Source organism: Podarcis bocagei, assembly GCF_964188305.1.
Source record: "Podarcis bocagei genome assembly, chromosome: 17".
Classification (NCBI taxonomy): domain Eukaryota; kingdom Metazoa; phylum Chordata; class Lepidosauria; order Squamata; family Lacertidae; genus Podarcis; species Podarcis bocagei.
This window is the reverse complement of record NC_138143.1, coordinates 6,480,144-6,499,123: the sequence shown is the minus strand read 5'-3', so window position 1 is coordinate 6,499,123 and position 18,980 is coordinate 6,480,144. Positions and strand designations below refer to the sequence as shown.

The 18,980-nt window shown below is 43.5% G+C and overlaps 3 long non-coding RNA genes across 8 annotated transcripts; 2 read left to right on the top strand and 1 right to left on the bottom strand.

The window, feature by feature from the left end:
• Window positions 1-2,573: 2,573 nt before the first annotated feature.
• Window positions 2,574-6,654, bottom strand: LOC308576471. Its single transcript, XR_014003257.1, has 2 exons — window positions 6,533-6,654; window positions 2,574-3,061 (listed from the first exon to the last, which is right to left on the bottom strand). It is a non-coding gene; the product is annotated as an uncharacterized lncRNA (long non-coding RNA).
• Window positions 6,655-6,681: 27 nt separating this feature from the next.
• On the top strand, window positions 6,682-13,098 carry LOC308576455. 6 transcript variants are annotated; one of them, XR_014003231.1, is made up of 7 exons: window positions 6,682-6,992; window positions 9,605-9,775; window positions 11,452-11,619; window positions 11,911-12,220; window positions 12,430-12,485; window positions 12,579-12,636; window positions 13,011-13,098. It is a non-coding gene; the product is annotated as an uncharacterized lncRNA (long non-coding RNA). The 6 variants fall into 6 exon arrangements; XR_014003232.1 differs by having other exon boundaries at window positions 12,430-12,636; XR_014003233.1 differs by lacking the exon at window positions 13,011-13,098 and having other exon boundaries at window positions 12,579-12,637.
• A 1,084-nt stretch (window positions 13,099-14,182) lies between these two features.
• Window positions 14,183-15,986, top strand: LOC308577223. The gene is made up of 2 exons (XR_014003525.1): window positions 14,183-14,863; window positions 15,604-15,986. It is a non-coding gene; the product is annotated as an uncharacterized lncRNA (long non-coding RNA).
• The last annotated feature ends 2,994 nt before the right edge of the window (window positions 15,987-18,980 follow it).

Sequence of the window (18,980 nt, the reverse complement as noted above, 5' to 3'; positions counted from 1 at the left end):
ATATATTTATTTAGGAAAATATGTATATACTACCGTATCCTAAAGATACATCGCATCGATTTACAACAACGTAAAAACAAGCAACGAATGAATAAAAAATTAGGATATATTAAAAGCAAGCCAGTAGGGTTGTGTGGGTTGTAATCTTAATTGCCTACAGAGGCCTGGCAGAACAGAAAGGTTTTTAGCAGGCGTTTAAAAGGTGGCATAGAAAAATGTTTTTTACCCCACCTTTGGTGAGGGACGCAAGGCAGCTTACAAATAAAATAAGAGCATTAATAGAATTAAATCTCTCTCTATTCTAATCTGTTATGCAAGATAACATCATGACAAACAAGAGACCATGATTGCATCTGCTTTCCACTGGGAGGCTTTCAGCAGCTGGGACTCAGAGATGGCTCTTATCATGAGCTACTGGGGCAGCTGCAGGTCACGTGCCAACACTCCTGAGCCTCGCAAAGGGAGTAGGCAGACAAATGATAAATGTTCTAGGCAAGCATAGCTACTATGCCACTTGAAAACAAGTGATCCTTCACTCTGTCTTTTTAATACCCCTACCAGGGTTCACTGGGACGCGGGTGGCGCTGTGGTCTAAACCACTGAGCCTAGGGCTTTCCGATTGGAAGGTTGGCAGTTCGAATCCCCATAATGGGGTGAGCTCCCGTTGCTCAGTCCTACTCCTGCCAACCTAGCAGTTCGAAAGCATGTCAAACTGCAAGTAATTAAAAAGGTACCTCTCCGATAGGAAGGTATACGGTGTTTCTGTGCGCTGCTCTGGTTCGCCAGAAGCAGCTTAGTCATGTTGGCTATCTGTGGACAAACACCGGCTCCCTCAGCCTATGGAGCGAGATGAACGTGCAACCCCAGAGTCGTCTGCGACTGGACCTAACGGTCAGGGGTACCTTTACCAGGGTTCACCAAGGTTCACCTACTGCACATGTGTGCACGTGCTATTTACATCAGCCTATCTCCACCTCACGCCTTCCACAATGCCAATCTTCTTTCATCGCTGGCCATGCTGGCTTTTAAAGCAGGGTGTGTTAGCATACTGACTACAGCAGGTTTGCTTTTTGAAAACTTAAAGAAGTTTAATGAACTGCTTTATTTCGCAAAAGATCTGGATGTACTTATTGTAGAAACGCTCCAACTCAAACCATATTCATTAGCATTAATACTCTGGATAGGGAGTTAAGAGGGGAAGGAGGAACAGCATGTAAACTACTTATCAAAGGCATCCCAAAAGAGAAAAAGAAAGAGTGTTGCACCAGAGACTGTTATAAAATATAGATGGAACATAGGCAGTAAAATGCAGCTCTAAGATATGCAGGTAACTGCCTCTCTGCCAAAACTATTTCACAAAGTTACTGTGAGGATAACATCAATTAAACCTGCACTCATAACTCTTCCTCTACCTTTAAAGTAAGTGGAGAAAAGTTACAAGTTAACCCTCAGATAGATCAAAGCAAGGATTTAAGTAACAGAAGTAAAAAAAGAGCTTCATTACATTTTTCAGTTGGTTTCACCACCTAACCATTTAAGGCAGTGATGGCGAACCTTTTAGAGACCACCTGCCCAAACTGCAACCCAAAACCCACTTATTTATTGTTAAGTGCCAACACGACAATTTAACGTGTATGTCTCATTTTTTCGGTGTTTCACGTTTCCTCTTTATGACTGCTGTTGGAATAAATAATCCTTCATAAAAGTTATTGCATTACATTCTTCATTAAATTATCTTTCCACTGATATATAATCTTATGGTATAACTCAGTGTTTTTTTCAGGAAAAAATGTTTAGAAGTACTTTCATTTTGACTCAAGAAAATCACCACCGGGGGTGTGTGTGTGCGGAATAAATACAGTTCAAATTGGGAAAAAGAAATACAGTTCAAATTGGGGAACCTGAACACCTAAACCCGGAAATGAGTGTTCCGGTTTTGGAACTTTTTTCGGAAGCTGAGGAGGGCCTGGCTGCCTTCAGGTGGTGCAGGGGGTCTCAGATGCAGCTCTGGGCTGCTTGCACCTTCCCCAACCCCAGCAACTATTCAGCCTGGCTGCCTTCACGGGGTTGGAGGGATCTGATTTGGAGGGGGGGCTCCTTTAAACTTCTTCCTTGAGGGGAGTGCAGCCGCGAACTCCTCAACAGAAATTGTGACGGAGCCTGCACATCCCCAGCTGAGCAGCCCTGATCCTGTTCCCGTGCAAGCAGCAACGCTGCCTAGCGGAGCAGCCCGATTCCACTCCTACTTGCCTGACCCTAACCCTTACTCTAATCCTTACCCTAACCCAGCCCTCCTCTCCTCCACACACTTCCTCTACTCCCGGCACAGAAGCTATTGCCCTGCTGGGGCGACAGCATGTGTGCCCTCAGAGAAGGCTCTGAGTGTCCTCTCTGGCATGTGTGCCATAGGTCCACCACCACTGGCCTAGACTGTAAGTCCAAGCACATTCTGGAAATGTCAGAAAACACAACTTCATTTTTTATATATGTGTTTGCATTTCCCACAAGAAATGCAGGCCTGTATATGTGCATTTCTCAGGAGAGTTCTTAAAAAGGAGGTACAGCAGCTAACATCTTGCACACAGGCCATGTTTCACATTCATTGCAACACAACGGCTACTGAAGAAAAAGTGTCCACAGTGCACCGTTCTCATAGCCTGGAGGGCTGAAATTCTTCTTCAAGGAGCTCCTCTACTGTCACATTCTCATAAGCCGGAGGAGGTGTGAGGGGTTCCAGGCGTTCCGCCCGCTCTTCAACACCTTTGACTTCATGGGTACCCAACACAAATCACTGCAGTTTGGGCAGTATGAGCAACCTGAGGCGGAACCTGGACTGTAGATCTGCCTCTGAGGCAGCCGTGTGCCTGGTGCCACCGAAACACTGAACGCCTCAACCACAGTCTCTCAGTGGGCAGGAGGCTCAGTGACCACGCTGCACAGAGGGGACTCCGCTGGGGTTGTTCCTGGACTGGATGTGATGGTCCAGGTGGTGGGTCCCAATAAGTAGCCGGTAGTCACCACCTCCTCATATGCTGGTGCCTCATAGGCCTCCTTGTCTATGCTGGTAAAAGAGAGGGGAAGTAGTTAAAAACATTAATCCTCATAACAGCTCCATACAGTGGTACCTCACAAGACGAATGCCTCGCAAGACAAAAAACTCGCTAGACAAAAGGTTTTTTCGTCCGCGATTTGCCTCGCAAGACGAATTTCCCTATGGGCTTGCTTCGCAAGACGAAAACGTCTTGCGACTTTGTTAAGCCGTTTAAACCGTGCTTCGCAAGACGGAAAATTCGCTAGACGGCAAAAATTGCGTAACGAATTAATTTCGTCTTGCGGGGCACCACTGTACTTCCACAAAGGAGGATTATCTGTGCTATCAACAAACAAGGCATGATAACTACCATATTCAAGCAATGGGATCATCAGGTGCATTCTGCTATCTGGCCCCCACAACCGCAGGCCTCATCTGCACCATGCATTTAAAACACTATGATACCAGATGTGTGTGGTGTAAATAATAAAATTTATATGACTATTAAACAGTGAGGGCTTGCCCCAAAAGATTTCTGGGAACTGTTGAGGCATCTGATCAAGGCCTGTATTTTAAAATGAGCTTAAAGATATATTTGCAAATGTTTGTATGTTTCATGCCAGGCAGAAACCAGCTGGCTAAGTACTTTGGCAGTTGTTTATCTTCCTGCTCTCCTGAACAAGGACCCCCCTGATTTATAGCAGTAGCAGGAGACAAGTTTCTCAAAGTTGTAAAAGGGAATTACAGGCTGGGAGCAAAGGTTATACTGACCCTACATATTACAGAATACAATCAAGCTGCAAAAACACTAATTAAGAGTTGGTAAATAGTAAGATTTATTGTTTAACAGAAAATAATACCATGGGAAGAGCTAATGGGAAAAGCAGCTGGCTGGGAAAGGAGGGTGTAAACTGAAGAGGCTTCTTTTGAAGCTGTTTTTACTGAGATCCTTTTTTACTTTGCGAAGGCCTTTTCTTCTAAAAAGCTATCTATGTTATGTATGAGATTTGTTGGCTTAATGTAATTATGCAAAGGATTTAGAAAGTAAGAAATGTTAGATTCTTATGTTAGATTCTTATTTCATTGATGATGTGTGAGAATGTGAACCCAAGATCTCTGTTTAGATGGAATTTAATACCATGAGCCATTTGTTTTAGCCATTTGTTTTGGAATGCAGGGGCAACAGGGGAAAAAAGGTGATCTGGTAATTAAGGTGCCTTGTCGGGGCAAATGTAAGATATATGGCTACTTGTCTGCCATTTATGGATAGAAGGAAATATAGCTCTTTGTCTCCCATAAAAGGTAATAGGAAATGGGTGTATCTTTTATAATTGGTTCTAGCAAACAGCCAATAGGAATTTCAACCAGGCTGATTGGACAGAGGCAGCCAAAGGAGGAGCAAGGGGGCTGGGCTGAGGGAATATAAGTGCTGGCCATCAGGGCTGGGGGGGGGCAAAGCTTTGGTAACCATATACCACTGTGCCTATCATTTATTTGTCTGACAAATAAATTATTATTTTAATTTCTCTATTGCTGCGTTGAATATTTCATTCCAGCTAAGCGTTAACCACAAGCAGGGTGCTACTGTAACTTGCCAAAAGAGCTCTTAGGGGACTCCTACGCCTTTCACCAGAGCTACAGTTCCCAAAGTTCGCTGTGGAGAAGGAGTGACCATTAAACCTACTGTAGAATCTGAGAGACTTTAAGGGTGCTTCCAGTTAGAATCCCACCCCAAAATATTGGAAAATTCAAGCTGCACAATTGTAGTCGATTGGTAGGTCTTGCGCAACAACCTTCTTCTCCAAAAGATTGGATTTTCGGCGATAAGTGAAGGGATGGTATAATGCAGTGCTTTTTTTCTTTAAAAATGTTTAGGGGTACTCTCATTTTGACTCAAGAAAATCACCATTTTATAGTTCAAATCAGGAAAAATAAATACAGTAAATTAACAAATTTACTGAGGACAAGATGGTTGGACAGTGTTCTCGAAGCCACAAACATGAGTCTGACCAAACTGCGGGAGGCAGTGGAAGACAGGAGTGCCTGGCATGCTCTGGTCCAGGGGGTCACGAAGAGTCGGACACAACTAAACGACTAAACAACAAACAACAAATTAACAAAAGTACAATGATTCACAAAAGGTTAAGAGGTATGAATACCCCTGCGTCCCCCCAGAAAAAAAGCACCAGGATAATGCATTGGAAAGTGTGGTGCAAACGCCATCTAACCTCTCTGCAAATATTGTCAGTATCTTTTAACTCAGTTGATGGGGATTCCTTCGCTCTTCCTCCTGGCTTTCTTGAAGTTGGTTCAGATGCAATGCCAACCCATGGTTTACATTGCTTTTAACAACCAGCCACAAGCAGTTTTGTTAATGTGATCCTGCAGTTCTCCACTGGGAATATTTCACATAATGCATGATTTGATTCACTGACCCAGGAGGAGGTGGTAACTAAGTCAACGGAGAACAGATAAATTACAAGCTATTTGCCACTGCAGTGGTACCTCGGGTTAAGTACTTAATTCGTTCCGGAGGTCTGTTCTTAACCTGAAACTGTTCTTAACCTGAAGCACCACTTTAGCTAATGGGGCCTCCTGCAGCCGCCATGCCGCCGGAGCACGATTTCTGTTCTCATTCTGAAGCAAAGTTCTTAACCTGAGGTAATATTTCTGGGTTAGCGGAGGCTGTAACCTGAAGCGTATGTAACCTGAAGCGTATGTAACCCGAGGTACCACTGTACAGTTAAATAGAATCTCCAGCCATTGTAGCTAAACAGCTAAGAGGTAACATGGTGTATACATATAAATAATAAAATTAGTATTCTTATTATTATTGAATAGGATGTCCCTCTTTTCATCAGAGAAATCTTGGATGGTATATTTTTATGATAGTGTACACAATAAGAAGTGATCCTCTTTCAAACTGCTTCCAGCTCACCAAAAAAAGAGAGGCTTGTTATTTCTCTCTGATATTATGTCAGTGGTTATTTACACTTTTCGGAAATTCTTCAAAAACCACAAGACTGGAAGTGGGCAGATGTTGGAGCAATACTACTCAAACAATTGACCAGGACTGCTGTGAACATTTTTGGATATTGATTCAGAAGATTAAGAAGGCAAAAGGAATTAATATTATTATTATTATTTAAATCTGTGTATGGGGATTAATCTAATACATGCTGCCACTTGCAATTACAACTGGGTAGAAATTATTGGAGGAACAAGAACATCTTATTATAGGGAAAGGGAAGAGCATAGATCCCCCCAAGCCCCCCCCCCCAACTGGCTATGGGAGGCTCAAGAGAATCTCCAGAAAAGCACACTGTGGAGGAGAGTTTCCTGGCTCCCACTCAATGAAGAATTTGAACTCAGGCTGCAGTGTCTACCAAAATCTTTAATGCTCAGATCAGTGTGGTATATGGGCAAAATGCCGTTCAAAGGCACAGCAGGTGCTACACATAGCCAAGCAAGCAAAGACATCGATCCAGAAATGACACAAACCCTGGCTTAGGAGCTAACTCTTCTTAAGGCCCCCCCCCAAAAAAAAAAATATTTGAGGGGGGCAGGCACCCCCCAAGTAGATTGGCATTGTCATTTAAATGCTGTGTGCTGTGTCATGTGACTATGTGGGGCAGGGCTTACTGCCCCCCATATTTTATTCAAGTTGGCACCCCAGCAACCCTGTTATTAGGGAGTGGGGCCAGCACTAATTTCTCACCCATGCGCAGTGATCCCATGATGAAAACAAACACATTTGTATCAACTGTATTACTGCGCCGAGGGACTTTTTTCTGTGCCCTTATGACTGACAGGTGGTGGAAGGCGCGAGCCAGAGTCTAGTGAGTGAGACTGTCCCTGGCTATAATACTGGTTTTAGCCCTCTCACTGGTCAGAGCTGAAGTTGTTATTTACAACTTTAAAAAGAGATACAACAGATGTTCACTTGTGATCTCCCTAGTTGGCAAGTTTAAATATTGCTTATAGATAGATAGATAGATAGATAGATAGATAGATAGATAGATAGATAGACAGACAGATAGACAGACAGACAGACAGATAGACAGACAGACAGATAGATAGAAATCTTAATTCAGTAACTCCCTAAAATTGTTAGGAGACGCAATACACTTTAAATTAAAGGGAAACTGAAAGTAAATAGAAGACCAACAAAGAATTAATCCTAATAAAACAGGGAGAGTAAATTGTGGACAGATGATGGACTTTGAGAAAGCCCCCAAAAGAAAGCTTAGCCAAGCAAAATTTAAACTGAAAACTCATAGAAATACCAAAATGAAGATTTTAAAGAGAATCAAGAAAAGCAGATACACCTGATGACTAGAAAAGACAAATGAAAGAATGTGAGGGGCGAAATCAAGTTTATTTACCTTTCGACCAACTAGTCTTTGGATGTACAAAGGAGCAGAGGAAAGGGTGGGTGGATATGAAGTCTGCTTCAAGCAGAGTGAAGAATAATTGCAGGAAATAGAAGGCTTTTCTTTTAAAAGGCAACTGGAGAAGCCATTTCATAAAAAGAAGGCTGGTGTTTCTGTTGCCGAAGTTGTTATTATTATTATCATCATTATTTATTTATTTTATATAGCGCCCTATACCCGAAGGTATATATAAGAGTGGCTGGGGAGACACAGCCAGATGAGCGGGTACCAATAATAAATTATTATTATTATTATTATTATTATTATTATTATTATTATTATGTACACGATAAGAAGTGATCCTCTTTCAAACTGCTTCCAGCTCTCCAAAAAAAGACTTGTTATTTCTCTCCAACCGCATTGGTTCAGGGACAGAAATATTTTGGGAGACTTTCAACAGAAACAGTACCTTCCTGCAGTAGACATGCATTCATGTTTATTTGCTGCACATATCTTCCTCAGCACTTAGTAGATTTGAGATATAGGGCAAAGATAGGCATAACGTGTGTGTTCAGGTAGAGCACTAAACCATGGTTTAGCATAGCAGGGGCATGTGAGCAGGGTGGGGTGGCAGCTTGAGAATCTGGGTGTCCTGCAGGCATCCATGCCACCCACCCTGAGCCTGGCCGCCACCTGGACCCACTGCATCTCTGCCCCATCATCAATAACAAAAGGATGCCACTGCCATTCCACCCCCTTCATGCGCTACAGATGGCTTAACAGAACAAGAATGAGCCCCATTGAGCCTTGGCCTCTTCCATGCCCTCTCCAGGGCAGCCACAAATAAGAGATCATAAACACCCACTTCAGATCAACTCCACTTTCGCCTGTCGTGTGAACACAGCATAATTAACCCTAACTAGGGTTAGTTGAAACTAGCTAACTTGGTAAACTCTGGCGTGACGTTGGCCTGTTTCAACCTGCCTAGTTTGTCTGGTTTGAACAACATGGCAAGCTGCACTTAATCTGAAACAGAAGCAAAAGCCTCCAACTTCTTTCTCACAGCCATGCCAGTGGGATGGGGACTGTGTGAGATGGAATCAAAATCAACCCAATCTTTAAACAGAGTAGTCATGGCAGGTTCTTCACTCGTGTTCCAAGTGCAGATTCCTACTGGCGTTGCAATTCATCTGATTGTAGTACCTTCTTTTGGCACATTGAATGTTGTATCCTCCTTTTTAAAATATACGTAGATCTATATTAATTTAAACATTCATGCTTTGCCTTTTAAAAAATAATAATAATAGAAGTGTTTAGAATAGAAGCAAAAGTGCCCTGAGGATGGAATAAGGTGCTCTCGTCCACAGCCAGTTTGGGGTGCAAACTAGCAGAACTGCCTCTCCCTGCCCCAGAGCACATCCCCAGAGCAATAATTGAGATGCCCCTGTTTCCCCTTTGAAGGAGTCTTAATAAATTTTGTTAAACCTTCATATTAGCACCTGGAAGTTGGGTTTAATCTCTAGGGTGGAACAGAAGCTTCTTGGCTACATTGTGGATCTATGTAGATAAAATCACACAAACAGTCTGGGATTCATTCTGAACTGTCAAGTATGATAACCTAGTGATGGGCTGTAATAAAGAAAAATCTGCCCTTATTCCCTTATGGAGGACACAAGAGCCCTTATAGAGTCCTTTGTAGGTTCTCCATCGGTAGGAGAAAATAACAGAGGCCAACCGGAGAATATTGAGAAGCAAAGCAGCTAGTAAGCCTGATCTTTACTGAACTGTTGCAACAGGGTGCTCCCCTCACACGCAGGAAAGGAGGGGGACCCTGAACAAAGGTGAGTCTGCCCTTATATAGACATTTTAAATTCCCTGCCCTGAAGCTCAAGACCACCCCTCCATACATCATACAGACATCACAGAAGGGGTGTAACCCAAGACCACCCCCCACAAACATCATACCTACATCACAGAAAAGATGGTCTACAACAGAAATTTGAATGTTGTTGTTTTTCCTGTCTGCCAGGTTATCTGATAATGCCTTATCTGATTGCCTTTCCTGGTAGTCTGGCCATTCCTTTGAGATGAGTATCCCTGTTAGGTATCCCTGGTCTAGATAGGAGCATAGCTGGGTCACCAGCCGAAGCTGATGGAAGGCACTCCGGGTCACTGAGCGCCTTCCCTTGTCTCTGGACAGAGGTACAGGGCGACCAAGGCAGTTTCCGTGCCAAAAGCAGGCCTAAACCCTGATGGAAAAGAATCCAGAAAACCAGCTTCTTTCAAGAGCACCTGGATCTGGTCTGCGACCACTCGCTCCAGCCTCACTCCAGAAGTAAGAAAAACCAAGACTGGGAAGATTTTAACACAGGTAAGACTTAGAAGTGAGACGGGTAGGGGGATCCGGGGGGGGAAAGAAAGCTGTGCATGTGAGAAAGAGCAAAGCAGAGGGGCAGAAGACAACATAGCTCCTTTTAATTTCAGGTTAGCTCAGGTTGCCTTGTTGACAATAATGCATTGCATTGCACTTGTGATAGCTTCCTGGGGGCTATAGAAAAGTTCCTTCGCTAATGGGCAGAACTTCATTTATTCATAATGTGTCTTCCAAGGAGTAGAATAACAAACCCTCTTGAGCAGCTGGCTTAAAAGTGGTGGCATTTGACATATAAAGCTAAGAAGAGGCATTATTATGATTATGACTGTAATTGTGATTATTATTGTATTTTAATAATACCCCACCCTTCCTGATTGGAATCAAAGCATTCAGGGAGCCACTTCAGAGTGGTGAATTTAAAAAATAATGAAAGCGAAGTAACTATTGATCAAGGAAAGGTATGGAAGCCATTAGGATCAAGAATTGTTTCTGGGAGGGGGAAAAAGGGGGGAAATAACTGAGAAAGCCACAAGGAGAAGCATAGCTGTCAGCTTTTCCCTTTTCTTGCGAGGAATCCTATTCGGAATAAGGGAATTTCCCTTTAAAAAAGGGAAACATTGACAGCTATGAGGTGAAGCAGTGAAAAGCAAGCAACCAAGGGTGAGAGTATTATACCTAATTGTAGTTACTGGGCAACTGCAGAAGAGGGTCACCAAAATATTGTTCAGTTTTTGTTCCTTCAGATGTGTATAAATCCATAAATCCATACTACTGTTCCTAATGTAGAATTTAGAACACCCATTTTAAGATCATATGCATCAAACTGCTTCCTTTGTCTGTAACAGTTGCCTGGCTGTTTTAAGTGTGAAAAAGCAAATAAGGCATTTTGAGGGTGAATCTACTGGTGGGAATGGTAGAGACGGCCTGGTAGAGGCGTTGGAGTGAGTAGAGGTTTTCACCATTTGGTCGGCCATTTCTAAGCAAAGAAAGTCCAGCAAACGTTTAAGAACATCCATATTACTAAACGAAAGGTTGAGCCTTGACCATTTTTTCCTGTACATAAAGGGCAGAAGATTTTGTCTGCTAATGGTAAGGCTGAAATGACTGAGAAAATATTGGAAATCTTATGACTCCTGACTCTCTGGCCATTTTGACTCGTAGATAAGGGGGTGGCTGATTGTTCCACTAATGACCAGAGTGTGGCCACACAAAATCATAATAACAACCCACATTTGTGAAACATTTTCTAAGAGAGGTCTGTACCCCTCAATCCTGTAGATAAAGGAGGCATGTAGCTCCCCATTTTCTTTGCCTGGAGTACCGGTATTTCTCTTGAATGCAGGAAAGATGATCCATATATGCTGAGACTTGATTCAAAATTTAATTTGACCCAAATTCTATGACAGGCTTTTTGGTGAAAACCTGCTGGGTTTCCGACAAATACTAAAATTTGGGTCCTCACCAGTACTTCTGTTCCTAAGGTAATTTATTTAAAAACCTGGTGTAGGAAACTGCTTCCTTTGCCTGTAACCTCTCACTTGTTTACCTTCAACTACAATCCAACCTTCTAGTAAAAAAACTTTTGAATTATCAGAGGTGGTGAGAGGCACTAATAACTAACAATTAATCTCTAAATGCTCTATCTAATTGTATCTAATTGCATCTAATTGTAGCAGCAATGCGGTTGTGTGTCTTCTGGCTGAAGGTCAACTAGGTGAGTATCTTGTGCTTGGCTGAGGGGAAAATCTCTGCTGTGTTCTGCCTGCAACTCTTTGTACAAAGATTTTTTCAGCTCGCAGTGAGGGGGACCATTCAAGCACCCTGAGCCTGTTGGAGAAAAGGTAGGCTCTAAATGGAATCATACATCAAATATGCAAACTAAATATTCCAAAATAAAAAAATTCCTTCCTGTAGCACCTTAAAGACCAACTAAGTTAGTTCTTGGTATAAGCTTTCGTGTGCATGCACACTTCTTCAGATACACACTTGTGTATCTGAAGTTGGTCTTTAAGGTGCTACAGGAAGGAATTTTTTTATTTTGACTATGGCAGACCAACACGGCTACCTATCTGTAACTAAATATTCCAAAGAGCTTGTATTGAGCAATGTTGATTATTCAATCAGTTTTTCAGAAGAGCTGCGAACTCGAAAGCCTAATGCGGTCGCTCTCCGTGCTTCTACCTGGAGGGACTTCTCTTGTCGGGACACCACTGCAGGGGAGGCCCCTTCCTGTGCCATCACCACACAATAAGGTACATCTTTTGGTGGGACAGCCAGCCTTGTTTTGTTACAGCTCTTATTTTTACAAACCTCACAGAGCTACCTGTGCCGGAAGCAGATCTGCTCCATTGACAAAAGGCAGTGTCAGAGCTCTTGATCCATCAAATGAACATCTGCAGTGCAGGATTGAGAGACACCTGCGTCTTGACTGCGCTGCTTTAGGTAACCTGCTGTTTTTGCTCCTGTGTCTGGAGGGGAGGGCTGCTGAAGACCCTAGTCTCTTCCAGGTGCATCTCAGTGACACAAGAATTTTGCAAGCCTTCAGGAAACTTAACGGCAAGTGAACTTCACACTCCACAATTCAGTGATCTTTTTCAGTACAATCCTTTTGGGCTGGTTTCTCCATTTCCCCCTGCTTGATCTCTTCACAGTTCTGCCCAAGAGCGGACCACACTCAGGGGAAGCCAGCTCTTCCTGCAGAAGTCAGGTCAGTAAGAAGAGCTGTGTTCCAAAAACATTTCTCTGGAATTGGCGGGAAAGGGCCGGGGACAAACTAATGAGTCCAGATTGCTTTTCACAGACCAGCAGAAGGAACTTCCAGGCCCATGAATTCACGCTTCAGAGGAACAGACAAAAAGGTGAGCATAAAGGCAGAGTTTGAAGTCTGGAACCAGTCTCTCTGTTCTGCCCTGCAAATTAATGGCTGTCAACATGGCACTCTGTGACTTCAACACATCTAGGTGAATATCCCTTGCTCATGGCAACCTTGATTGTGTTCTGTCTGCAACTTCATAATTCTTAAGGGTTTTCTTTTTTCCTGAGAGAACATTCTGTATTCAGAGTGTTCTCTCAGGTTTTGCTTTTCACCTTGTTGCATTGGCCAAAAAAAAGCAAAAGACGCTGGTGGTTGGCGCTCCTGGTTTCCAGGACGGGGTTCAAGCCCCTGCGGTGTCCCTGCTTACTTCCAATGCAACCTCTCTCTCTCTCTCTCTCTTTCTCTCCCTCCCTTAAGAACTAAATGAAGCAAGTTGCATTTCTAGAGCTGCTGTGAAATCAAGGTAGTGGGTTGCTAGGGTTTCACCAGCAAAGAATTATGGGCACTTTGTTTTTTTTTATTTTTATATAATATTTTTTATTGCATTTCTTTTCATAGGTTCACAGATTCATTTATAAAGCAAGAAACAAGAAACAGTTTTTAGATATACAGAAAAATAAAGAAGAAAAAAAGAATTAGTTGTGTTTCAAATCATCCTTCTATAAGTTGCTTTCCATCTGGACCTCCTCACATCCTCCCAACATTGCGTTCTTTAAACTAGCAATATCAGCAATTTATCATCTTATTTCACCGCTTATTGTACCTTTCAATTTATTATGTTACCAATTTCCAAAAACTTATAATTCTATTTGATACCTTCAAAATAAACATAATATATTTGTTTCAGATTTGTGTCCTTTTTTTATCATATCTTACTTTATCATTTACCTAATCAAATTGCAGAAGCATAACGTTTTTTAATCGTGCACCATCTTAACATTCATACAATTTATAATATTTTTGCAAATAGTCCTTAAATTTTTTCCAGTCCTCCTCAATTGTTTCTTCGCTCAGATCTCGAATTCTGCCAGTCATTTCTGCCAACTCCATGTAGTCCATCAACTGCGTCTGCCAGTCCTCCAGTGTGGGTAAATCTTGTGTCTTCCAATACTTTGCGATAAGAATTCTTGCTGCTGTAGTTGCATACATAAACAAAGTTCTGTCCTTCTTTAACACCTTCCGGTCCACCATGCCCAGAAGGAAGGCCTCCGGTTTCTTAGGGAAGGTATATTTAAATACCTTTTTCAATTCATTATATATCATTTCCCAGAAGGCCTTTACTTTCGGGCAGGTCCACCAGAGGTGAAAGAATGTCCCTTCTGCCTCCTTACATTTCCAGCATTTGTTGTCAGACAGATGGTATATCTTAGCCAACTTGACTGGGGTCATGTACCACCGGTATACCATTTTCATAATGTTCTCTTTCAAAGCACTACATGCTGTAAATTTCATACAACCTGTAAATTTTTCCACAACCTTTCCCAGTCCTCAGACATAATGTTATGTCCAACATCCTGTGCCCATTTTATCATAGCAGATTTAACTGTCTCATCCTGTGTATTCCATTTAAGCAGCAAGTTATACAAAGAATTATGGGCACTTTGTAGCTTTGTGAGGGGTTAGCGACAGTGCTCAGGATTCTTTGTGAGGAGAGAAATGGGGATAAGTTTTCCTTTAATGCTTTTTGACCACTAACAACTGCAAATACAACAGAATGGTGACTGAGTGGGGTGAAGGGAAAGAGGTAGGAAGGCCTTTAATGAAATCCACATGCCCTGGGCCCCCTCCTGTTCTAGTTATAACATATCTCCCCCTGCTTCCCTGATGCAAAACCCCTCTAAAAATAGTAGGCGAAAGAGGTCGGCACAAAAATAGCCCCCCTCAGCCCTCCACCCTGCAATTTGAACATTGGTCTTGAGTTTTCTCCATCCACAGTCATGGATAAGCAGGGATTCTAATCCATGTCAGAGCTCCTCAGTCGAAAACCAGGGACTAAAAGCTCTCCCAGAAATATTAAACACAGAATACAATGGTGACCTTGAATAGAGTGAGTGTCTCTTGTTGGAAAGGTAGGCAGTGTGCACGTGTGTGTGTAATTTTCTTGTACGTTTTATGCTCCTTATCACTACCCCCAACATCTGTGAGCTGAGGATCCCTTTCCCATCATCATCATTGGCCCAGATTGCGCTGGGCTCCCTGGACCCGAAACCTGAGCCCCGCAAAGAAGGAATCAGCAAGGAACTGGATGTGACGGAGGACATCTTGCATGTGTGAGTATTGGCCAGGCGCCCCCTACTCCAAGAGGCAAGATGTGGCAGCAGTCGGGGCAGATGGTGGGCTCTGAGTCCTGGGTGCAGCCTGCTGGAAGGTCTCCTGCACAAGCTGCAGGAGGATGAGAGACAAGGTGGCACTGTACTGGATGGCATGTTGAACTTGAACCAGGGTTTAAACAACAACAACAATTTTATTATTTGTTCCTCCTCAACCTCTAGACGTCTTCTGTTCCCCGAAACATCTCTGCCTTTTCCTCCCTGGTGCCCCATATGCCTGGTACCCTCTCTCAGTGTATCCTCCTCGCTTATTTCCTTCAAGCCTTCCCGCTCACCTTCCCATGAAGCCCTTGGAGCAGGGACACCACAGCAGCCAGGCCTCTAACTAAACCACAGCAGTTGTCAGTCAAATCATCGCCTCCTTTGCTGCCCCCACGAACCCTCTCCTTCCTCTGTTGTGCCAAATTTTAGCTGTAAGCCTGTCAGGGCAGAGATCTATCCCCTCGTATTTTCTGTAAAGTGCTATACAAGCTGATGATACTATATAGAGGAGAATAATAATTCCTCCCTTCCTCTCTGTCGAGTCCTTTGCATTCAGGTGCTGCCATGATAAGAATAAATTGGAATAGAATGAGGGACTGGAATAGAATGAGGATATTGGACTGTTAAGTGTAGTGCAAGTGTTGACTACAAGTTTCGGTCTACACAAAGTATATATATATATTATTATTTTTTTGCAGTCGATGGAGAGCAGATGAAGCCCGGATTCTGCGTGTATCCATCAGCTCCTTCTTGAAGCATCTCTCCTTGGTGGTGGAAACTATGGACCTGTTTGGGTCTCCTGTGGCTTGATAGATGGTTGCAACAGGAAGCTTCCCCATAGTCTTGGCTGGACTCTGGACTTGCCCATGGGCTACTGATGTAAGAAGAGGCCCTGAACATGTCATCCTTAGAGCCAAGATGTTGTTTTCTGTTCTGGAGCCAGCGCGGAACTCTCTACTGTCGGATACTCTTGGACATTGATAGATTTTGGGTGCTGAGAAGCAGGCAAGCCTGGGACTGCCTTGATATAAGACAATGTACATAGAATCTGGTGCTCTAATAAATTATCCAGTGTACTTTACTTTATAGTCTGCATGTGTTAACTGATTAAATATATTTGAGCCGGCTCACCATATTGATTAATCAATTACAGTATACAGTGGTGCCTCGCAAGACGAAATTAATTCATTCCGTGAATTTTTTCGTCTAGCGAATTTTTCGTCTTGCGAAGCACGGTTTCCCATAGGAATGCATTGAAAATCAATTAATGCGTTCCTATGGTCAAAAAAAGTCCAAACAAAGCCAAATTTGGTACAACAAGAGTTTATTAAGTGCTCTTTAAAGTCACACATACTGTAAAGAGCATTTCAAAATTCAAACCCAGAATTTTTTTAAAAAAACAGCAGAGTGGCCCAATGGTCACAGAAAATCATAAAAATGCAGGAAAAAAAACACAAGCTTCCAGATTCTTGCAAACCCCTTCCCAACACCAAGTCCTTGAATTCCAAACACCCCAACCCAAAATCCAACCCCCCCCAAAAAAAAGTTTTAAAAGCTTAACTTACCAAATGGCTGCAAAATAAGTTTTGGAAAAGCTTCAAAAATCACCAAAGTCTTTAAAAACCTCAAAAAGGCTACTATGTACACTGCGTTCTATGAGTTGCTCCTCAAAGTCAAGTCGCAACTGTATTAACGGTGTTAAGAAAAAGGAAACAAACTTGCAAGACGTTTTCGTCTTGCGAAGCAAGCCCATAGGGAAATTCGTCTTGCGAAGCAGCTCAAAAACGGAAAACCCTTTCGTCTAGCGAGTTTTCCGTCTTGCGAGGCATTCGTCTTGAGGGGCACCACTGTACAGTCCATGGCCGAGGGTTAGGGCTAGTGGGAGTTGAACCGGGGGAGACCCAGGTTCCCCATCCCCATTGCTGCATCTCTCTGTCTCTCTTGCCACCAGGGAGAAAGCAGCTAATAGCTGGCAGTGAGGAAGAGGAGGGGGCCAAGTGGAAGAGGAGCCAAAACGGATGGCATGGCCTTGAAGTCCTATTCATATAGGAAAATTTGCCTTTCTTTCTTTCTTTCTGGCAGGGCTCCTACTTTTAAACAGCAAGCAAAACTTCCCCACCTCTGTTGCCACCTTGGCATTCTAGTGAAAGCTTCACCTGTTGAATTTCTGTTTGACATTTGTCGTTAGTTATACTTGCAGCTCCCTCTTGAAGGCACACATGCTGAAACCTGGATTTGTGCTTGTGTAAAAAGACCCAAGAGCGCTTCTTGCCAGCCATTGCTGTTCCTGAACTGGGATAGTCTTGCCCCTGTTATCCATGCTCTGGTAACCTCCAGAGTGGGATTACTGCCTTGCACTGTAAGTGGGGCAATGCTTGAAGAAATTACTAGTGCAGAAACAAGTATTTAGTTTTGTAGTTTGCTTTCAGTGCTGGTAGAGACCAAGTGCCCAAACTGCAACCCAAAACCCACTTATTTATTGTAAAGTGCCAACACGGCAATTTAACCTGTGTATCTCATTTTCTCTGTGTTTCACGTTTCTTCTTTATGACTGCTGTTGTAATAAATAATCCTTCATAAAGGTTATTGCATTGATATGTAATTTTATGGTATAACTCAGTGCTTTTTTCCTAAAAAAAATGTTTATGGGTACTCTCATTGTGACACAAGAAAATCACCACCGGGGGGAAAATAAACACAGTTCAAATTGGGGAAAATAAATACAGTGGTACCTTAGTTTTTGAACAGCTTTGTTCTCAAACTACTTGGAACTGAACACTTCAAACCTGGAAATGAGTGCTCCAGTTTTGGAACTTTTTTTGGAAGCTGAGGAGGGCCTGGCTGCCTTCAGGTGGTGCAGGGGGTCTCAGATGCAGCTTCCGGGCTGCTTCCACCTTCCCCAACCCCAGCAGCTATTCAGCCTGGCTGCCTTCAGGGGTTGGAGGGGATCTGATGTGGAGATGGGGGCTCCTTTAAACTTCTTCCTTGAGGGGAGTGCAGCCGCGAACCCCTCAACATAAAGCGTGAAGGAGCCTGCACCTCCCCAGCTGAGCAGCCCCGATCCAGCTCTTGTTCCTGTGCAAGCAGGAACGCTGCCTAGCGGAGCAGCCCGATCCCACTCCTACTTGCTTGCAAGCAGGAGTGGAGGCAGGGATCTCTCAGAAGTGGAGCCCCAGCCCAGCTTTCCCTCACTTAGTGCCGGGGTTGCAGGGCTGCATTCAAAGTAAAAACTGAAACTTTCCAGAAAACCACAAAGCCAACAAACTTGCAAGCCATGAAAAAGCAGCAACACAACTAATTGAAAAAAGCAAACCAACCGCAAATCAATCAAAATCACAAGAAAACATAAAACAACACTAACACTGACCCTAACCCCTAATTCTAATCCTTTAAGGTAAAGGTAAAAGTAAAGGTACCCCTGACCGTTAGGTCCAGTCGCGGAAGACTCTGGGGTTTAATGCTCATCTTGCTCTATAGGCTGAGGGAGCCGGCGTTTATCCTCAGACAAATTCTGGGTCATGTGGCCAGCATGACTAAGCCGCTTCTGGCGAACCAGAGCAGTGCATGGAAACGCCGTTTACCTTCTCTCCAGAGCAGTACCTATTTATCTACTTGCACTTGATGTGTTTTTGAACTGCTAGGTGGGCAGGAGCTGGGACCGAGCAAGGGGAGCTCACCCCCGTTGTGGGGATTCGAACTGCTGACCTTCTGATCGGCAAGCCCTAGGCTCTGTAGTTTAGACCACAGCGCCACCCGTGTCCCAATTCTAATCCTTACCCTTACCGTAACCCAGCCCTCCTCTCTTCCTCACTCCTTCCCTGCCCCCAGCATGGAAGCTATGGTACCAGGGCTGCAGGCTTTGGGTGCTCGTGCGCCTAGCATGGAAGCTGGGGCGATGGTGCGCATGGCCACAGAGAAGGATGTGAGTGCCCTCTCTGGCACGCGTGCCATAGGTTCGCCACCACTGATTTAAGGCAACTCTTAAACATAAGTAGAAGCACTTTGTATAGAATTTTGCATGAAGATTTCCACCAAGCAGAGCTGCTTCTTGGCCTCCTTACATACTTCCCCACCT